Source organism: Haematobia irritans, chromosome 5 (assembly GCF_050003625.1).
Source record: "Haematobia irritans isolate KBUSLIRL chromosome 5, ASM5000362v1, whole genome shotgun sequence".
NCBI classification, from domain to species: Eukaryota; Metazoa; Arthropoda; class Insecta; order Diptera; family Muscidae; genus Haematobia; species Haematobia irritans.
Window position 1 is genome coordinate 82,447,458 of NC_134401.1, and position 19,746 is coordinate 82,467,203.

A 19,746-nucleotide genomic window follows, 5' to 3' on the forward strand; every position below is an offset into this window, starting at 1 on the left:
GCTTCATTATTGAAGACTGTAGCGTGATTACAACAGACAGACAGACAGACAGACAGACAGACAGACAGACAGACGGACATCGTTATATCGTCTTAGAATTTATCCCTGATCAAGAATATATATACTTTATATAGTCGGAAATCGATATTTCGATGTGTTACAAACGGAATGACAAACTTATTATACCCCCGTCACCATTCTATGGTGGTGGGTACACCGAAAAAAAAGTTTACTATTGTTTACGAAAAATGAACTAACCCATAGTAAGAATGACCATGATTTGGCGCCAAAGATTTTTTTCATCTAGATAAGTTCATGATTTTCTTATAAATAAGTTTATGTATTGCATCGTATTTTAGTTCATTCTTACTACGCTGTGGGAAGAATGTACTTACACTCATTCAAAATATTCCTGCTATCCGGAAAAATGAACAAGTTTTTGGGAATCCTATATTTAGAAATTGGTTTCAAATAAACTGTTTATCAGTATAATTTTCAAAGAAGTAAATAAATTGAGGAATTAAAGGTACAACAAGCCTGTATACAACTAAGAAATTTTTAGTACAATATAAGACAATTTTTCATAACTACCAGTATTTTATTTCAAAAAATTATTATTATATTACATAAAACTATGGCTTATGATATACAATAAAAGAAATGTTTTTATTCGTACGCTGTATGCTGTTACTTTTCGGTAGTTAGTAATTGGTTCTTCAAAAGAGTAATATTCTATGTTAGTAGAATGAAACTAATTAATATCAATTTCCATTTTTTATCCATATGAAAGATATATGCCATAAGTTGCTATTTTCATTTCATTTTTGTCCAATTTCACCGATTTCGCTAGTTTTTGTTGTGTGGATTTGCGTCATAAGCCTCTGAAGTTAAAAAGTTATATAAAATATAAAAATATTATCAAATTCTATGGTATTTTGATCTTTAACTTACAAAAATAGGGATATCAGCTTAGTTAGCATTAAACAGTAAGAAGATTCCAAAAAATACCATTAGATTTGCTGTCATCCTGCAAATGAAAATTATTTTTAATAAATAGAAATTTTGGCTTTATTAAAAATGGACGAAAAACTTACCACATTGAAAAAAATCATCCAATTACTACATTAGTGGAATCATATCCATGCACAAATGGGACATTTTTGAAATCCTTCTCAGAATATAAATGAAATAAAAATATTATAAAATTAGATATAATTTCCACTTGTCAATATAGCATTTAGTATTTATGGTGGATATTAAGTTCGAGTTTAGTGGCTAAAATCCCAATTTTTCATGATTAGTTTTCTTTAGAAATACATGGGAACAAAATTGAACCGTTTTTGTGTTCATTTAAAATTTATATCAAATTTTTAGTAATTTGAGGTTGCTGAATCCAAATTTACACTTGTTTTTTTAAGAGCTCGACTTTTTGAGATATACGGTTATGTTCAAAATTAAGGCACTTCCGCTATATATATTGGAATAACTTGAAAACAATTCATCATATTAAATTAAAAAACAGCGTTCTACATAAGCTTAACCCTGGAAAGTCATCCTTATTTTTTGTACACTAACGTCATCCTTCGTCATTTTGACTACGGCTTATTTCACGACGCTATAATTTGCATCGTGAGCAAAAATAAGAACCAAAATTGAGTTTATTTCCTTATTCAATTTGTTTTTAATTAGTATAAGACAAAAATTCATAAAACGGTTGAATTAGTATAACTTAAATTTATCATTTCCTAATCGACCAAAATGCATTTTACATCGAAAATGAAATTACGCGTCGTCATTTTGACGAAGGATGACTGTCCAGGGTTAAAAACGATTTTCTGTTCTTAATCGTGTAATCCATTTAAAGAATATAAACTTTATAAAAAACTTGTTTTGAGCTATTCTCCATCAAGTTATATTTAAATTTGCATCGAAGGCGTATAATTTTATACTTTTCTTACTGATTTATTTCTGATTTTAGCACCTAAACTCGAACTTAGTACACACCTTAAGGACTCGCTATAACATAAAAATATAGACTCAAAAAATTGTACTGTGATCCAGATGTAGAGTAAATATAGATCATTTTATTACCACTCATTATGAATATTTTTATGTAAACCAATTTAAAACCGCACTAATTTTAAATTATAAATAGAAATATACAGTTTCTTAATATGTGATTTATTTTAGAGTTATTTATTTTTTATCAATATAAAGTGTTTTTGTTTTCTCTAACATCACAGCATTCACTTATCAGTTTCTAAAATGTTACGAAATAAATGTATTTTTATTAATAAACACAAATACCGCACGCAAGCGCACCACGTGTGCGCTTCATAAATGCATCAACAGAACTGAATGCACCAATAAAACTCAAAGACACAAATAGTCATAAAGGACACATATGTAAAGAAAAACAACTCCACACACACATGATCCCTTTCTGATCTCGCTATTGCAACAAAACAACTATCACCACAAAAGATACCAACAACACACATTCCATAACATCATCGCAATAACAAACACAAACAAAAAAAAAGATGATGCAATAATTTCATAATTTCTTCTCACTTCAATTTCCAGTATCGCGTTTATTGATTAGTTGGTATTCTACACACAAAAAATTATCACCAACATTTTTTCAATTAAACACTTAATTGAATTTGGAAACGGATTCAATTATTATGTTAATTGATTCAATTAATTATTTAATCAAATCCGAATAAAAACCAATCAAAAAAATGATTGATATTTGTTACGTTTCCAATTAAAATATTAATTGATTCAATCAATTTGTTAATCAATTCGGAAATAATTTTCAATTACAAACGTGATTGAAATTTTTTCCGTTTCCAATTACACATGTGATTGATTCAATCACCTTTGTGATTGAAACTGAATAATTTTGAGCAATGGAAAGAGCGAAAAGAGAACAAGAGAATGGGTATTTATTCAATGTATGATGGAGAGATCAGTCTGTGGAAGTAACTCGTAACGAACGGTTGGGTTTTTGTTTTTCGCGTAAATTGAAAAACATGATTGGCGACATTCTGTCTGCTGCATTCAAAATGTGTGCATAAATATTTTGAACGCAACAACAAATCATAGCAAAGGGTTGAAATAAATAAAGTGTGCAACAACAAATGGCCACGTGGTAAAGGTTTGAAAAAATATATGAGAGAACGCATTTGAAATTACCTGTGTTTGTGTTTTGTGGTATTGTAAAAATGGAAAACAATCTACGCTTATTGAAGGTAAGGAATTGTGAAATGTGAATAGCGTTTTCCATTGAAGCCTGTTTACCTTAAACGGACTAGAATAATATATTTTTTATTCATTTCTTTTAGTGACCAATTTTATTTCGTGAAATTGACCAATCAATCCCATCAACTCCATCATTTTATCAAATATATAATAATATGTTTGCAATAAAAAAGTGGGTACCGTATTGATCTTTTAAAATTATAAATTTTTTTCACTCCTAGTTTTCTTAAAACCAAGAGCGGTATGGGTTTGTTGGAAGATTCACCTTGAAGTTGCGAAGTAGCGTTGGCATTTAATTGCATTTTTGTTTTACCTGCCTTTTTCAGTTTGAACCCAAGTAGAGAGCAGTATATCTGGTATATAAACTAATGAGCTGAATTATGTAATGGTAAAAAAGTTCTTTCTTTTGGATTTAAAAATATGAAAAATATCCGAAAATAATAAAAATAGGTATTTTTCATTTATATTTTTTTCTATTTCCAGAATTTGCAAAGTATCATCAATATAATACCAAATTACATTTACATTGCTTTCCCATTATTTTTGTCTTTGATTGGTTCAAATCTTAATAGACGATTTCAATATGGGGAAATTTTGGAAAGGAATTGTTACTAAAAATAAATTACCGAGCTCCTTAATACACCTTTTTATGCTAAAAGACTACAACTGCAAAAGAAGATCATAAATCTGGAACTAAGAATTGAACTTGATATTCTATGCAGGTAATGTTTAACAAAATTAACTTTTAATTGAACAAAATTAAATTCGAATTATTCTGTTTACTTTCAGACAAACTAATTTAGTTTACAGGCTGCTGATTTATTGGAAATCTAGGCGCATCTACATATTAGAAGCAACATACTAACATGGTTATTATTATAAGGAAGATAATGATTTATATAATTTATTTTTTCACCCTATAGTTGTTATTGATAGTAGTTGTATTTGTAAGTTATGTTAGAACAAAACACAAATGACAAGAACCAAATTTATTTGTCTATTGCATAATTCAAAAAATAATAAAATATTAAATATGTTTTATAAGAAACACATATTTTCTTTTATTTCAAAAGAAAAAAACTAAATACGATTTTGGGGTCGCAATATATAAATTTTTTAACAGAAATTTATAGCCAATTTCAATTAATTATTTAATTGAATGAATCAAATAGTTGATTGATTTTTGTCGCGAAATTAATTAAAATTTTAATTGATTCAATTAAAACTGTGATTGAATTTTATGTTAAAAATCAATCACGTTTTTAATTGATTCAATCACACAATTAATTGATTCCGTGACAAAAGTCAATTAAATTTTTAATTGAAAATCGTGTTGGTTTTCAATCATAATGGGTGATTGATACTATCATTTTCGTGATTGAAGACATTTCAATTAAAAAAATTATTGAATCCGCGATTTTCGTGATTGAAATCAAAAATTTTTTTTTTGTGTGTATCTATAGGATAAGGTAAAATATATTCAAAATTTACGAGGAATCCATAAAAAAATATATACACCCGTCAAGGATTAAATTAACTACTTTTTATTCTACTTTATCTAAAATTTTCAATGTGAGGAAATATACTCCAACTTATAGTAAAAACCGAAATAAGCTGTAGGAAGCCGCCATACGAATCGGTACTGTGGTTAAGTTAATTTTTACTACAAAAATTTTTTTCCATACAAAAATTTTTCTTAGTAAATTGTCCACATTTCGTAGTAAGATTTTTATATTGCCTATGTCTTTTTATAATACAATCAACGATGCATTTACTATTATATTGGAAATTTATTTAAGGAAAAATCCGTCCCATTTCGTAGTTAGTGAACTAAAAAACATTTACTGAATTTTTATAAGTTTTCCTTTAGCTAAGTTAATTTTCGCAGTGGTTACGAAAAATGAACTATATTACAGTAAATTTTTTGAACTATGTGGAAGTTAAACTGGTCCTAAAATTAACAAGACACCTTTTTTTCTGTGTATAAAAAATAATAATATAGTTCAAATTATTTAAGTGTTGCCGAAAAAAATACTAAATCCTTTCTAGAAAAATTGCAAATTTTTGAAAATATTTGATGTCAAACGTTCCAGGCAAGCGTTATAATGCATTAAAAATCATAAAAAATTTTACAAATTATTTATTTGTCAAAATATCACAAAATTTCTTTATTCACATCAAAATCACTGGATTCGCAACACACCTTAAGAAGTAATGCAAATTCAGTGCAATGGAGATTGAAATAGTGGATATCCGTCCTATGACAAGCCCATGTTAAAATCATCGCTTCTGCGACAATTTTGCACCACTTCCGGATCCAAAAAGAACATTTTCACTACTTATTTGGCGACGTTTTTTTTTGCTTGGTTACGATAATTTTTAATTTTTTGTTGATTTTTAATGAAAAAAAAATACATAAAAACATATGTCGAAAATAATAAAATAAAAACGGAATGTTCACGATTTCGTCTACGGGCGTTCACGATTTGGCCATGAAAAGTCTTAAAATAATCCTTAGACGTTGTTATGGAAACTCCGCCGGTGGTGCAATGTGCTAAGGCGACTGTTAACCCGTATGGTGCAGACAACACAGGTTCAAGACACGGCAGCTGTAATCTTTTTTAATTTTGTTTATAAATTCGTAACCATTACGTTTTCACATCATGAACGTTTTGATTTTTTTAGTGTAGAGCTAAACTTCAAAGCCATCAGTATAGATCTGGATGGGGGGAGATGACTAATACGAGAATTACTCTTCCATAATTCTACCATTCCCACCACCCGAATTTTGCTTAATATACACTGAAAGAATATTTTAAGTGATATTGAAGATTACGCAACCTAAATTTTAGTATGCGTAATTTACACAATATTAAGGTCAAATTTCTTTAAAATAATGAAATTTTAATTAAAATAATAATAAAAATAATGTTTATAATCATTGCATCAAAAGTTTTTTTCATTAAATTTAGGACACAAATTCTTGGAAATTTGTGTTCCTACGTTAAAGACGCATGTCTTTGACATAAAGCAAAATTTCCTTAAAGTAAAGAAACACATTTTTTTATTAAAAGAAATCGTCCTTAATATAGGCTATGACTTATATTGAGGATTTACCATCTTTGGTTTAAAGCTTATTTTTGGGATTAAGTATATTTTTTACATTGAAGTATCTGTTATAATTTGAATTTTTAAACTGGAAATTGTACGTGAATAGATTTATTGATATACCGATAGATAATGAAAATTCGATAAATGAAATATGTATCCTAATTTTAGTTTTAGTGATCCTAGATTTAAAGCCAAATAGGTCTCTAAAATGTCTTTATTTTAAAGAAACAGCATCTTTGTTTCGGAATCAATATCAAAATCCTTAAGTATTTTTTTTTTTGAGTGTAGAAGACGCATTCCTAAGATATTATTTTTTCCTAAGGTCAATTCTGAAAATTTTCATTATTAAAATCTTTTTAGATTTGTTGACCTGTTGTATCTCTACAAAGCTAAAAAACATTCAACAAAGGTGTCTTCGAATACTTTATTTTTAAGACGTTTTTACTTGAAACATAGTATAATTTCTACTTAGATTCAAGTTTGCATTTGGAATATACGAATATATGAGGAAAATAGCAGAAAAAAACAAATATAAGTGTAAATATAACCATAGCGAGAGGCGGTAGGCGAAACATTTACGCCGACAAATACAATAAACTTCTCGAAAAAAATACTCTTTTCTTATTTTTTTTAATATAGCATGATTTTTCAATAGCTTGTTTTTCGTTGAGATATTTGATGGCAACACAATACCATTTTCTGCCAAGGAATTAAAACAGATTTTAATTTAGCGCACTGAAAAAAATCAAAAATTTGGTCTTTCTTTAAAATTAAAATTTAAAATTAAAATTGGTATTGAGTCCTAGCCAAAGAAGCGGAGAATACAAGTAAGGATACTTTTAAGACACAATTCTCTTTTAAATTGGGTTTTTGTGTACTTGTTTCTAGGAAGCAAATTTTAATTTTTCGTTTTTTCAGCTTTTTTTCTTGATATGCTATCAAAGTCCTTTAAAAACGAGTTGACGACAACTTTATTTTCCAAATTAAGACTTGACTTCCAGTAGAAATTATGCTATGTATCAAGTAAAAAAACGTTTTTAAAATAAAGTGTTTAAAAACATGTCCTACACCGAAAAAAAGTGAACTGTTTTATAGAAAGAATAAACTACCACGCAAGAAAATTGAACTAAATTTTACTCCACATTTTGAGATTTCCACAAAGCGTTGTTAAAACCAGGAAATTTTAATGTCCTGTTGTACTTTTTAACTGCAGTTCACGAAATTACATCATCATCTCATAGAAGAAAAAAGTAAAGAAAAAAATCATTGGCGCCAAATCATGACCATTTTAACTATACAGTAGTTCATTCTTACTATTTTTGGGGAATCGTACGAAAATCTTCTTTTGCTTTAGTTCATATTGAACTTATGTGTACGGTCATTGAACTTTATACTCACGTTTAGTTCATAAAATTTTTGAGACATACTTAAAAAAGTAAGATTTCATTAAGCTGTTGAACATTTCGATAAAAATAATAAAATTTAACTACAAGCAAATAATTTTTTTCCAATAAAAATAAGTTACATTTAGCGTTAGTTTAACTACGGAAATTTTTTCTGGGTATATGTGAACGATTATTAGCTTTGTAATCATGATGCAAAAGGAAAACAAATTTAAAGACAATTTCATTAATTTTAAAGATTTTTTCTTAATTATTAAAGTCAAGTTCGATTTCATTAATTTTAAAGATTTTTTCTGAATTATTAAAGTCAAGTTGACCTCACCGCAAAAAAATTTTCTTTCGTGTTATGATACCCATTTCTAAGTAAAATCACTTAATTATAAGGACAATACGACTTCATTGAAAAGTTTATCGACTTTTGGACAAGGAAAAAAACTTTATATTAGAGAAATGCGTCTTCTATGCTAAGCAAAATTTGCATTTGATTTGACTTAAAAATGGGTATCTAACACGAAAGAAAAAATTTTTGGGCTAAGGTCAACTTGACTTTAATAATTCAGAAAAATTCTTTAAATTTAATGAAATTGTCTTTAAATATGTTGCCTTTTTGCATCTTGACTACAAAGCAAAAAATGAATTTGGAAAATAAAGTTGTCGTTAACTCGTTTTAAAAGGACTTTGATAGCATATGAAGAAAAAAAGCTGAAAAAGCGAAAAATTAAAATTTGCTTCCTATAAGCAAGTACACAAAACCCAAATTTAAAAGAGGAATGTGTCTTAAAAGTATCCTTACTTGTATTCTCCGCTTCTTTGGCTCGGAATCAATACCAAATTTTTTAAAGTAAAGACAAAATCTTTGGAACTGGGCATGCTTTTTTTTTGTGTACCGTGCAAAAGTTCATATCGGATTGTAATTATTTGTAGACTTCCCTATATATACCGGTCAAGAATTGAATTATATAGGTATTGAATCTGCTTTTTTTGTCTAATATATACCACGTATGGACTAACCCTTGCTATCGGCAAGTATTACCACAACCCAAGTAATTCAATTGTTGGCGACAGTCTTTAGTGGAAGTTTCTACGCAATGCATGGTGGAGGGTACATAAGATTCGGCCTGACCGAAATTACGGCCGTATATACTTGTTTCAGTCAGTACGGTTCAAATTGAAAAAAGCACCAAAAGCACTAAATGTAAACGCCAGAAAGCACCAAGTTAGTGCTTTTTTTCGAAAAGACACTAAAAAGGCAATTTGGTGCTATTTGGAATTCAAAAAGCACTAAATTTGGCATCCCCATTTATTGTAAGTTGTTCGAACAGTAGATTAGGATATAAAAATCTGCTATTACATATTCTCTTCTTTTAATTAAGATTTCATAAATGCATAAAAATATTAAATGTTATTAATGATGTTGCTTGAAGTTTCATATTTAGTATAATCAAAGATAATAAGGTATCTTAAAACAAATATATAATTAATTTTAATCTGTTCATTAAATGTAACGTCTTTCGTAATTGTTTTGTTTCTCTTGATTATTATGTTCATTTACAATTCGAGCCACTGATAAAAAGCCATGAGGAATAACTGAGAATAATCACAAAGAAAAAAATTTCCGTAGTTAAACTAACGCTAAATTAAACTTATTTTTATTGCAAAAAAATATTTGTTTGTAGTTGAATTTTATTATTTTTTGCGTAATTTTCCACAGCCCAATGAAAACTTCGTTTTTTTTAAGTATGTCTCAAACATTTTAAGAACTAAACGTGAGTATAAAGATCAATGATCGTACACATAAATTCAAAATGAACTAAAGCAAAAGAAAATTTTCGTACGATTCCCAAAAATAGTAAGAATGAACTACTGTATAGTTAAAATGGTCATGATTTGGCGCCAATGATTTTCTTCTTTAATTTTAGTTAATTTCTTCTTCTATGAGAGGGTGTAATTTCGAGAACTGCAGTTAAAGAGTACAACGGGGCATTACATTTTCCTGGTTTTAACAACGCTTTGTGGAAATCTCAAAATGTGGAGTAAAATTATTTCAATTTTCGTACGAGTTAGTTTATTCTTCCTTTTTTTCGGTGCAAAATATTCACCCAAGTGTTTTCAAAAATATTGAAAAAACTTTGTTTAATTGGTTCGACAATAAAAGCTGGGAATGTTGACACTAAATTTATTACCGATTGCCTTAGTGAACATAATAACAAGTATATACGGCCGTAAGTTCGGCCAGGCCGAAGCTTATGTACCCTCCATCATGGATTGCGTAGAAACTTCTTCTAATCACTGCCACCCACAATCGAATTACTTAAGTTGCGGTAACGCTTGCCGATGGCAAGGTATCTTAAAACCTCCTAACACCATCCTCTAAATTATATGTAAGTCCATACGTGGTATATACTAAATCAAAAAAGATCGATCCAATACGTATATAATACAGTTTGACAAAGTAGACATAACATTTTGACAAAATTTTCTACAGAAATAAAATTTTAACAAAATTTTCTATAGAAATAAAAATTTTCACAAAATTTTCTACAGAAAGAAAATTTTGACAAAAATGTCTACAGAAATAAAATTTTAACAAAATTTTCTATAGAAATAAACTTTTGACAAAATTTTCTATAGAAATAAAATCTTGGTAGATTATTTTTGGCTCGAGTGGCAACCATGATTATGAACCGAATAAAATTTGAACAAAATTTTCTATAGAAATAAAATTTTGACAATGATGAAAATTTTATTATGAACCGAATAAAATTTTAACAAAATTTTATATAGAAATAAAATTTTGACAAAATTTTCTATAGAAATAAAATTTTGGTAGATTATTTTTGGCTCTAGTGGCAACCATGATTATGAACCAATATGGACCAATTTTTGTGTGATTGGACTAATTTTGGTATGGTTGTTAGCGACCATATACTAACACCACGTTCCTAATTTGAACCGGATCGGATGAATTTTGCTCCTCCAAGAGGCTCCGGAGGTCAAATCTGAAGAACGTTTTATATGGGGGCTATATATAATTATGGACCGATATGGACCAATTTTTGCACGGTTGCTAAAGACCATATACCAATACCATGTACCAAATTTCAGCCGGATCGGATGAAATTTGCTTCTCTTAGAGGCTCCGCAACCCAAATCTGGGGATCGGTTTATATGTGCGCTATATATAAGTATGGACCGATGTGGACCAATTTTTGCACGGTTGCTAGAGACCATATACCAATACCATGTACCAAATTTCAGCCGGATCGGATGCAATTTGCTTATCTTTGAGGCTTCGCAAGCCAAATCTGGAGATCGGTTTATATGGGGGCTATATATAATTATGGACCGATGTGGACCAATTTTTGCACGATTGTTAGAGACCATATACCAACACCATGTACCAAATTTCAGCAGGATCGGATGAAATATGCTTCTCTTAGAGGCTTCACAAACCAAATCTGGGGATCGGTTTATATGGGGGCTATATATAATTATGGACCGATGTGGACCAATTTTTGCACGAATGTTAGAGACCATATACTAACACCATGTACCAAATTTCAGCCGGATCGGATTAAATATGCTTCTCTTAGAGGCTCCACAAGCCAAATCTGGGGATAGGTTTATATGGGGGCTATGTATAATTATGGACCGATATGGACCAATTTTTGCATGGTTGTTAGAGACCATATACCAACACCATGTACCAAATTTCAGCCGGATCGGATGAAATATGCTTCTGTTAGAGGCTCCACAAGCCAAATCTGAGGGTCCTTTATATGGGGGCTATACGTAAAAGTGGACCGATATGGCCCATTTTCAATACCATCCGGCCTACATCGATAAGAACTACTTGTGCCAAGTTTCAAGTCGATAGCTTGTTTCGTTCGGAAGTTAGCGTGATTTCAACAGACGGACGGACGGACGGACGGACATGCTTAGATCGACTCAGAATTTCACCACGACCCAGAATATATATACTTTATGGGGTCTTAGAGCAATATTTCGATGTGTTACAAACGGAATGACAAAGTTAATATACCCCCATCCTATGATGGAGGGTATAAAAATGCTATCTTTGTGTTTTTAATTTTTTAGTACGTTGCTTAACCCTTTCACTACTGATGTCCACCTGGAAGGACATGACTTTGAGCGTTGATTATTCGTTATCCTTGTAAGTTTTATTAAACATTTTTGTTGGAGTATGTTAAGGGGGTCCTTCTAATATTAACTTGCCAGTTTTATATATAGTCGAATATGTGTTTCGTCAATTTTATGCAAGTTTTTTTCTATGAAAAACGTGAAATCCCAATTTTTTGTAATTTCTGATATTGCCCTTGAGCAGTTATGGTGACCTATTTATAGTATACAATTGTTGATTTTTTCTGTATGATAGGAAGTGTTGTTTAACAAAAAAGGACATAAAAAATTGAAAATTGGGTGTACGGTATATACAGGGTAAGTCGATTAAGTCATGTCCTCTATAGTGGACATCGGTAGTCAAAGGTTGCAAAGTTCATACAGCCATTTAAATAGTATTAGACAAAAATATGTAACATGAAATGGCAAAATTCGAATTTATTGTAAAACAGAGTTTATATAGGGTACTTCAAATTCCATGTGTATTGTAAAACTATTTCGACGAGTTTGAGATTTCATAGAATTCGACCCAATTTAAGGAAGTAAGCATCAAGCACTCAAAAATCTCAGTTTCATGGTCGCAGAACAAAAAACATTTTATATAATATTTGTAGTGTAAAAATAAAACAATACCGTTAACATACTCCAACAAATCTTATAAGAGTAATGTGCACGACTTTGAGATGGTCTACTGCACATAGACAATAGATTTTACATAGATGATCCACTATTCTCTTTAAAAAAATGTGCCAGTTCCAAAAATTAATTTTCTGACATTTCGTTTTGATTTTTTCGTTAAGAGTCAGTTCCAAACATTAATTTTCCAGCATTTGCTTTTGTGTTGGTCGTAAACAGAAATGCTGATCAAAATTAAATTTTGTATTTTCGCGGTTTTGGTCACAATTCTTTGCTCAAATATGAACTTTTAATATATTAATTTATTTATAAATCCACTGGTGCATCATAAACGTTCTAATTTTGTGTAAAATTTGAAAAAAGGAAACGAAAGAGAATGTAAGCGTGCTCTTATTTTTTCGTTTATTCTTAATCTTCCGAACTGGCAAACATAGTTTGACACCCATGGCTCATCTATGTAAAATCTATTGTCTATGCATTACCCTTGTAAGCACGGTGGACAGATTTTTTTGGGAGAGATACCCAAAATTTCGAAATCCATGTTTTACACCTATCATATGAAATAATACTACATTCTAATACATGTATATACTATATAAATAAGATATATCTAGTGGTAGCAAAACAAATTTTTTATGTTTTCGAAATGAATAGAAAAATGAATAACATTATCTTTTGAATAGGAATAATGAAATGAATATAGTTAATTTAATAGCATAAAATGAAAATGTGAATATTTTTCTTACTTAACGACTAATTTCATACTATAAACCTACTAAAAATAAGAAAGAATAGATTATTTTTAAACTTAGTAGAAAGATACATATTAAATAAAATTAATTACATTAATAAATTTAATTACAAGTGAATTGACTCCGTTGACTACCAATGTCCACTTAGGTGGACATCTTACTACACACACACTAACGTAAGTACACACCCAAAAATTGTCGTTTTGTACTATTTAACACTAGAATAAACTAGTTTTGAAGAAAAAAAAAAATTTTCAATCGCTACTTTTACTTCGGCAGTGAAAGGGTTAAACTAAGCTATGCAATAACTTTGTTATCCCAACCAACATCATATTATAATTGAAAGTATCTGCTATAATTTGGATTTTTAAACTGGTATTGATTTGTATGTAAATATCCTTATTCATATATATCACAAAAAGATAACGAAAAAACGATATATGAGGTCTGTATCCTTTCTTTAAATGTTATAGAGCCTTGATTTAAATGTAGATAGCTTCCCAAAAGTGACTTTGTTTTAAAGAAGTGGCATCTCAATCCTGGAATCAATGATCACCTAAACAGGTTTCGAAAGCTAAATGTTATTTTTGGATGGTGAAATTATATATGATAAAATATGGAGTCTGCACCCAGAAAAAAGTTACCTCTTCTTTAAGTTAAAATGAACTAATTTTGAAGAAAGTTGAACTTCGCATAGCGCCAAAGACATTTTCGTAGAAATTAGGAAGAACGCATTCAATATTTTAGATAATATTTTCCTATATTTATGTACCACTATACTACAGAATAAAAAAATGAATTGAAATGAATTCATATATGGAATTATTTTATTAAAAATTTCCACCCATTTGAACAAATCTTATATATTTGTAGTAAACCTTTGATTTCAAAATTGAAACTGCCTACTTACGTTTTTAAATACAATTTTATTTATTCATATAGGTGCACTTTTCTTCAATAAAAGGCATGTTTCATTAATATATTAAATATATTTATTAAGAATCAACAGCATCGACTGGCCTTGAAAGATTAGTTTATTATTCCACTATTTCCAATTTCCATGTATTGTTATCAACTTAAAAACGTCATTTTTTGAAACTTCTACCTTCCAGTTTGCTGCCTAACGATTTTATCCTCCTTTTACAATTTCAATACCTACAAATGTAAAAAATCATAAACCTTTTTTTTCAAAAAGGTTAGCATCACTAAATGTTACCTGATAACTGAAGATTCCAAAATGAAGACGAATGAAAGGGCTGTTGGTGTTTTCTTTCTTTATACACGACCATTGATAGACTTATGGCCTGTTCCTGTATATCGAACGAAAGCTTTCTTTCGTATTCCAAACGAAAGAAAATTGATTTTTGTTCTTTTATTTCGAAAGGCAAGTCACTTCATATTTTGTTGTCAATTAATAAACGAACATATACAATAAGTGTCAAGAAAAAAGTAAAAGCATTGTTAACATTTCAATGAATTCTCAGGCCAAAAATTTAAAAATACTCATTTTTAATAATCGATGCATTCTCATACAAACGAATCGAACTTTCAAAAATAGAAAACCCCAAATCCGACCTACATCAATGTTAACTATTTGTGCCAAAAAGCTAGCGTCATTTCATCAGAGGGGCGGACATCGTTAGATCGACTCCGAATTTCACCACTACCCAGAATATATACTTTATGGGGTCTGAGACCAATATTTTGAAGTTAGTATCCCACATTCTATGGTGGAGGGTATAAAAAAGATTAATGAACATAAAAGTAAAATTGCTGAATTTTTATACCCTCCATCATAGGATGGGGGTATATTAACTTTGTCATTCCGTTTGTAACACATCGAAATATTGCTCTAAGACCCCATAAAGTATATATATTCTGGGTCGTGGTGAAATTTTGAGTCGATCTAAGCATGTCCGTCCGTCCGTTGAAATCACGCTATCTTCCGAACGAAACAAGCTATCGACTTGAAACTTGGCAAAAATAGTTGTCATTGATGTAGGTCGGATGGTATTGAAAATGGGCCATATCGGTCCACTTTTACGTATAGCCCCCATATAAAGGGACCCTCAGATTTGGCTTGTGGAGCCTCTAACAGAAGCATATTTCATCAGATACGGCTGAAATTTGGTATATATTGTTGGTATATGGTCTCTAACAACCATGCAAAAATTGGTTCACATCGGTCCATAATTATATATAGCCCCCATATAAACTGATACCCAGATTTGGCTTGTGGAGCCTCTAAGAGAAGCATATTTCATCCAATCCGGCTGAAATTTGGTACATGGTATTGGTATATGGTCTCTAACAATCATGCAAAAATTGGTCCACATCGGTCCATAATTATATATAGCCCCCATATAAACCGATCCCCAGATTTGGTTTGAGGAGCCTCAAAGAGAAGCAAATTTCATCCGATTCGGCTGAAATTTGGTACATGATGTTGGTATATGGTCTCTAACAACCATGCAAAAATTGGTCCACATCGGTCCATAATTATATATAGACCCCATATAAACCGATCTCCAGATTTGGCTTGCGAAGCCTCAAAGAGGAGCAAATTGCATACGATCCGGCTGAAATTTGGTACATGATGTTGGTATATGATCTCTAACAACCATGCAAAAATTGGTTCACATCGGTCCATAATTATATATAGCCCCCATATAAACCGATCCCCAGATTTGGCTTGTGGAGCCTCTAAGAGAAGCATATTTCATCCAATCCGGTTGTAATTTGGAACATGGTGTTAGTATATGATCTTTAACAACCGTGCCAGAATTGGTCCATATCGGTCCATAATTATATAGCCCCCATATAAAACATTCTCCACATTTGACCTCCGGAGCCTCTTGGAGGAGCAAAATTCATCCGATCCGGTTCAAATTAGGAACGTGGTGTTAGTATATGGTCGCTAACAACCATACCAAAATTGGTCCAATCACACAAAAATTGGTCCACATCGGTTCATAATCATGGTTGCCACTAGAGCCAAAAATAATCTACCAAAATTTTATTTCTATAGAAAATTTTGTCAAAATTTTATTTCTATAGAAAATTTTGTCTTTTTTGATTTAATATATTTCACGTATGGACTTACATACAATTTAGAAGATGGTGTTAGGAGGTTTTAAGATACCTTGCCATCGGCAAGCGTTACCGCAACTTAAGTAATTAGATTGTGGATGGCAGTGTTTAGATGAAGTTTCTACGCAATCCATGAAGGGGGTACATAAGCTTCGGCCTGGCCGAACTTACGGCCGTATAACTTGTTTTCTTTCAGTTTTCTAAATCTCTCCATTCAAATGAACCCATAAGTTTTACATAGGCTTCTTAAGACGAAAATATGACTTTTTCATGCATTAGTATGCTTAAGTCAAATTGCATTGCACCATAAGCCCATGCACATACATTCAGACAGGCCTGTCAACATGTTGCCAACAACATTCATTTAAGCTCGTCGAAACACAACGAAAATTTAATCGCGCTACTTGAATTTCCAAACAAACTCTCAGCTAACAAGCAGACAATCACACATAAGCAAATCGAGCAGTGAATTTTGAATTGAATGACGTCTGACTGACAAAGGACGGACACATGCAGTGGTCGTTCCTGTATTTAACACAATGAAGCCAATATTTACGCATAATTAAAGTAACAACACTTTTGTTAAAGAGATTTAATTTAAATTATACACGAGTATGGTAGGCAGCCACACTGATGATTGGAGCGTAGAGATGTAGTAGAGTGGGGGGGTCTGTAATTCTTTTGCGCAAGCGTGCAATTTAATTTTGAGAACATTGCTGATGAGAGTCTAACAACGTGTGCGTGTGTGTTTGTATTTGAGCAAATGCATGACAAAGGTACGAAGAAACCAAACAACTTCTTGGCTATATTTCTTCCATGAAAGGCGTTGTGGACAACAAAAATGCATTAAATTACACGTTGTCGTTTCTATTTTGTCTTTCGTGCATTTTGCACTGCTGTGCCAGTACCAATAGCCACCCGATCGTAAGGCCGGTCATTCTCATTGATTGTTTTTTTTTTTCAGATTTCGTTTGCAAGCAATTTTGCTTTACTTATCTCTCATGCAGTCGTCTACTTTACCGTCCATACTAATGACCAACAATAATTGCAGCAATAAATCAAAAATTCACCAGCACTGCATAGTAATATTTCCCATATCACAATATTTACACTCGCTGCTTAATGTTTAACAATTTATTTTAATTAAATGCATGTTTAGGTTTAAGCAATCGATATTGGGTTGGATGCTTTGATTAACTGGCAACCTCGTTTAATAGAGTGTTGATGGAATTGAACCTGCTCTCGATCCCTCTACAGTATAGAACACAGTCAGCTCACTGACCCTGCGCACCCATACGAAACTCAGAATCCATTAAAGGCTGGTTGTCTGGGGCGATATACGGATATGCCTTGCTTGTGACCGCATAATGTACTGTTATGGAAATGTTTTAGATACATAAATTTATTTAACACTTTGTGGGAAAAAGTTCTTGAAAATATTAACATGACCAATCTGTCGATAATGTGCGCACTAGGAGATTTATCATCACATATTCATAATCACTGGTCTGGAAATGAAGTCGGCGAGACGATGCCGTTGTAGATTATGTTGGTCCATATCGAATAACATGCAGCCACCTCTGTATAAAAATTTGCTTATTGAAAATTATAACATTATGCAGTATTTACTTTGCAGACCCACTATTGTTTCATAAAATCTCTGAGACATATTTCGGCTAAGGAAAATTTCGAAGAAAATTTATAAATTTATAAATAAATTTATATTCACACAAAAATTTAACTTATGTTAATGGAAATAAAATGGCTAAACTAAATTGATGAACATTTTTTCCTTTAGTTTCGAATACACTTTTTTCTGGGTGTATGTAGTAGCTTTCATTTGTTCAAAATTTATAGGCATTTATAGTACCAATTTCAACTCAATTTTCATTTACATAGAACGTAACAGGTTGGCTGATAAGTCCCCGGTCTGACGCATAGATGGCGTCGCTAGTATTAAATGCATATTATTTTTATATAGTACGAACCTTCAAATGATTCGTGTCAAAATTTGACGTCTGTAAGTCAATTAGTTTGTGAGATAGAGCGTGTTTTGTGAAGCAACTTTTGTTATTGTGAAAAAAATGGAAAAAAGGAATTTCGTGTTTTGAAAAGATACTGTTTTCTGAAGGGAAACAAACGGCGGAAGCAAAAACTTGGCTTGATAGTGAGTTTTCGGACTCTGGCCCAGGGAAATCAACAATAATTGATTGGTATGCAAAATTCAAGCGTGGTGAAATGAGCACGGAGGACGGTGAACGCAGTGGACGCCCGAAAGAGGTGGTTACCGACGAAAACATTAAAAAAATCCACAAAATGATTTTGAATGACCGTAAAATGAAGTTGATCGAGATAGCAGAGGCCTTAAAGATTCAAAGGAACGTGTTCGTCATATCATTCATCAATATTTGGATATGCGGAAGCTCTGTGCAAAATGGGTGCCGCGCAAGCTCACATTTGACCAAAAACAACAACGTGTTGATGATTCTGAGCGGTGTTTGCAGCTGTTAACTCGTAATACACCCGCGTTTTTCCGTCGATATATGACAACGGATGAAACATGGATCCATCACTACACACCTGAGTCCAATCGACAGTCGGCTGAGTGGACAGCGACCGGTGAACCGTCTCCGAAGCGTGGAAAGACTCAAAAGTCCGCTGGCAAAGTAATTGCCTCTTTTTTTTGGGATGCGCATGGAATAATTTTTATCGACTATCTTGAGAAGGGAAAAACAATCAACAGTGACTATTATATGGCGTTATTGGAGCGCTTGAAGGTCGAAATCACGGCAAATCGTCCCCATATGAAGAAGAAAAAAGTGTTGTTCCACCAAGACAACGCACCGTGCCACAAGTCATTGACGATGGCAAAAATTCATGAATTGGGCTTCGAATTGCTTCCCCACCCACCGTATTCTCCATATCTGCCCCCCAGCGCCTTTTTCTTGTTCTCAGACCTCAAAAGGATGCTCGCAGGGAAAAAATTTGGCTGCAATGAAAAGGTTACCGCCGAAACTGAGGCCTATTTTGAGGCAAAACCGAAGGAGTTCTACCAAAATGGTATCAAAAAATTGGAAGGTCGTTATAATCGTTGTATCGCTCTTGAAGGGAACTATGTTGAATAATAAAAACGAATTTTGACAAAAAAAATGTGTTTTTCTTTGTTAGACCGGGGACTTACACGCTCACAAAAAATCGCTTCTGTAACATATACTCCCAAACATATTTTGCTTCAAGCATATATATTTTCGGGTATTGCCCAAACATTTATATGTTTGATCTCTTCCAATATATAATATGTTTGAAAGCATATTGGTCTAAACAATATATGTTTGGGTAGTCTAAGT

At 31.6% G+C, this 19,746-nt stretch overlaps 1 long non-coding RNA gene across 1 annotated transcript; it reads right to left on the reverse strand.

The window, feature by feature from the left end:
• Nucleotides 1-291: 291 nt before the first annotated feature.
• Nucleotides 292-2,173, reverse strand: LOC142241315 (uncharacterized). The gene is made up of 4 exons (XR_012723572.1): nt 2,092-2,173; nt 1,095-1,168; nt 952-1,027; nt 292-881 (listed from the first exon to the last, which is right to left on the reverse strand). It is a non-coding gene; the product is annotated as an uncharacterized LOC142241315 (long non-coding RNA).
• Nucleotides 2,174-19,746: the final 17,573 nt, after the last annotated feature.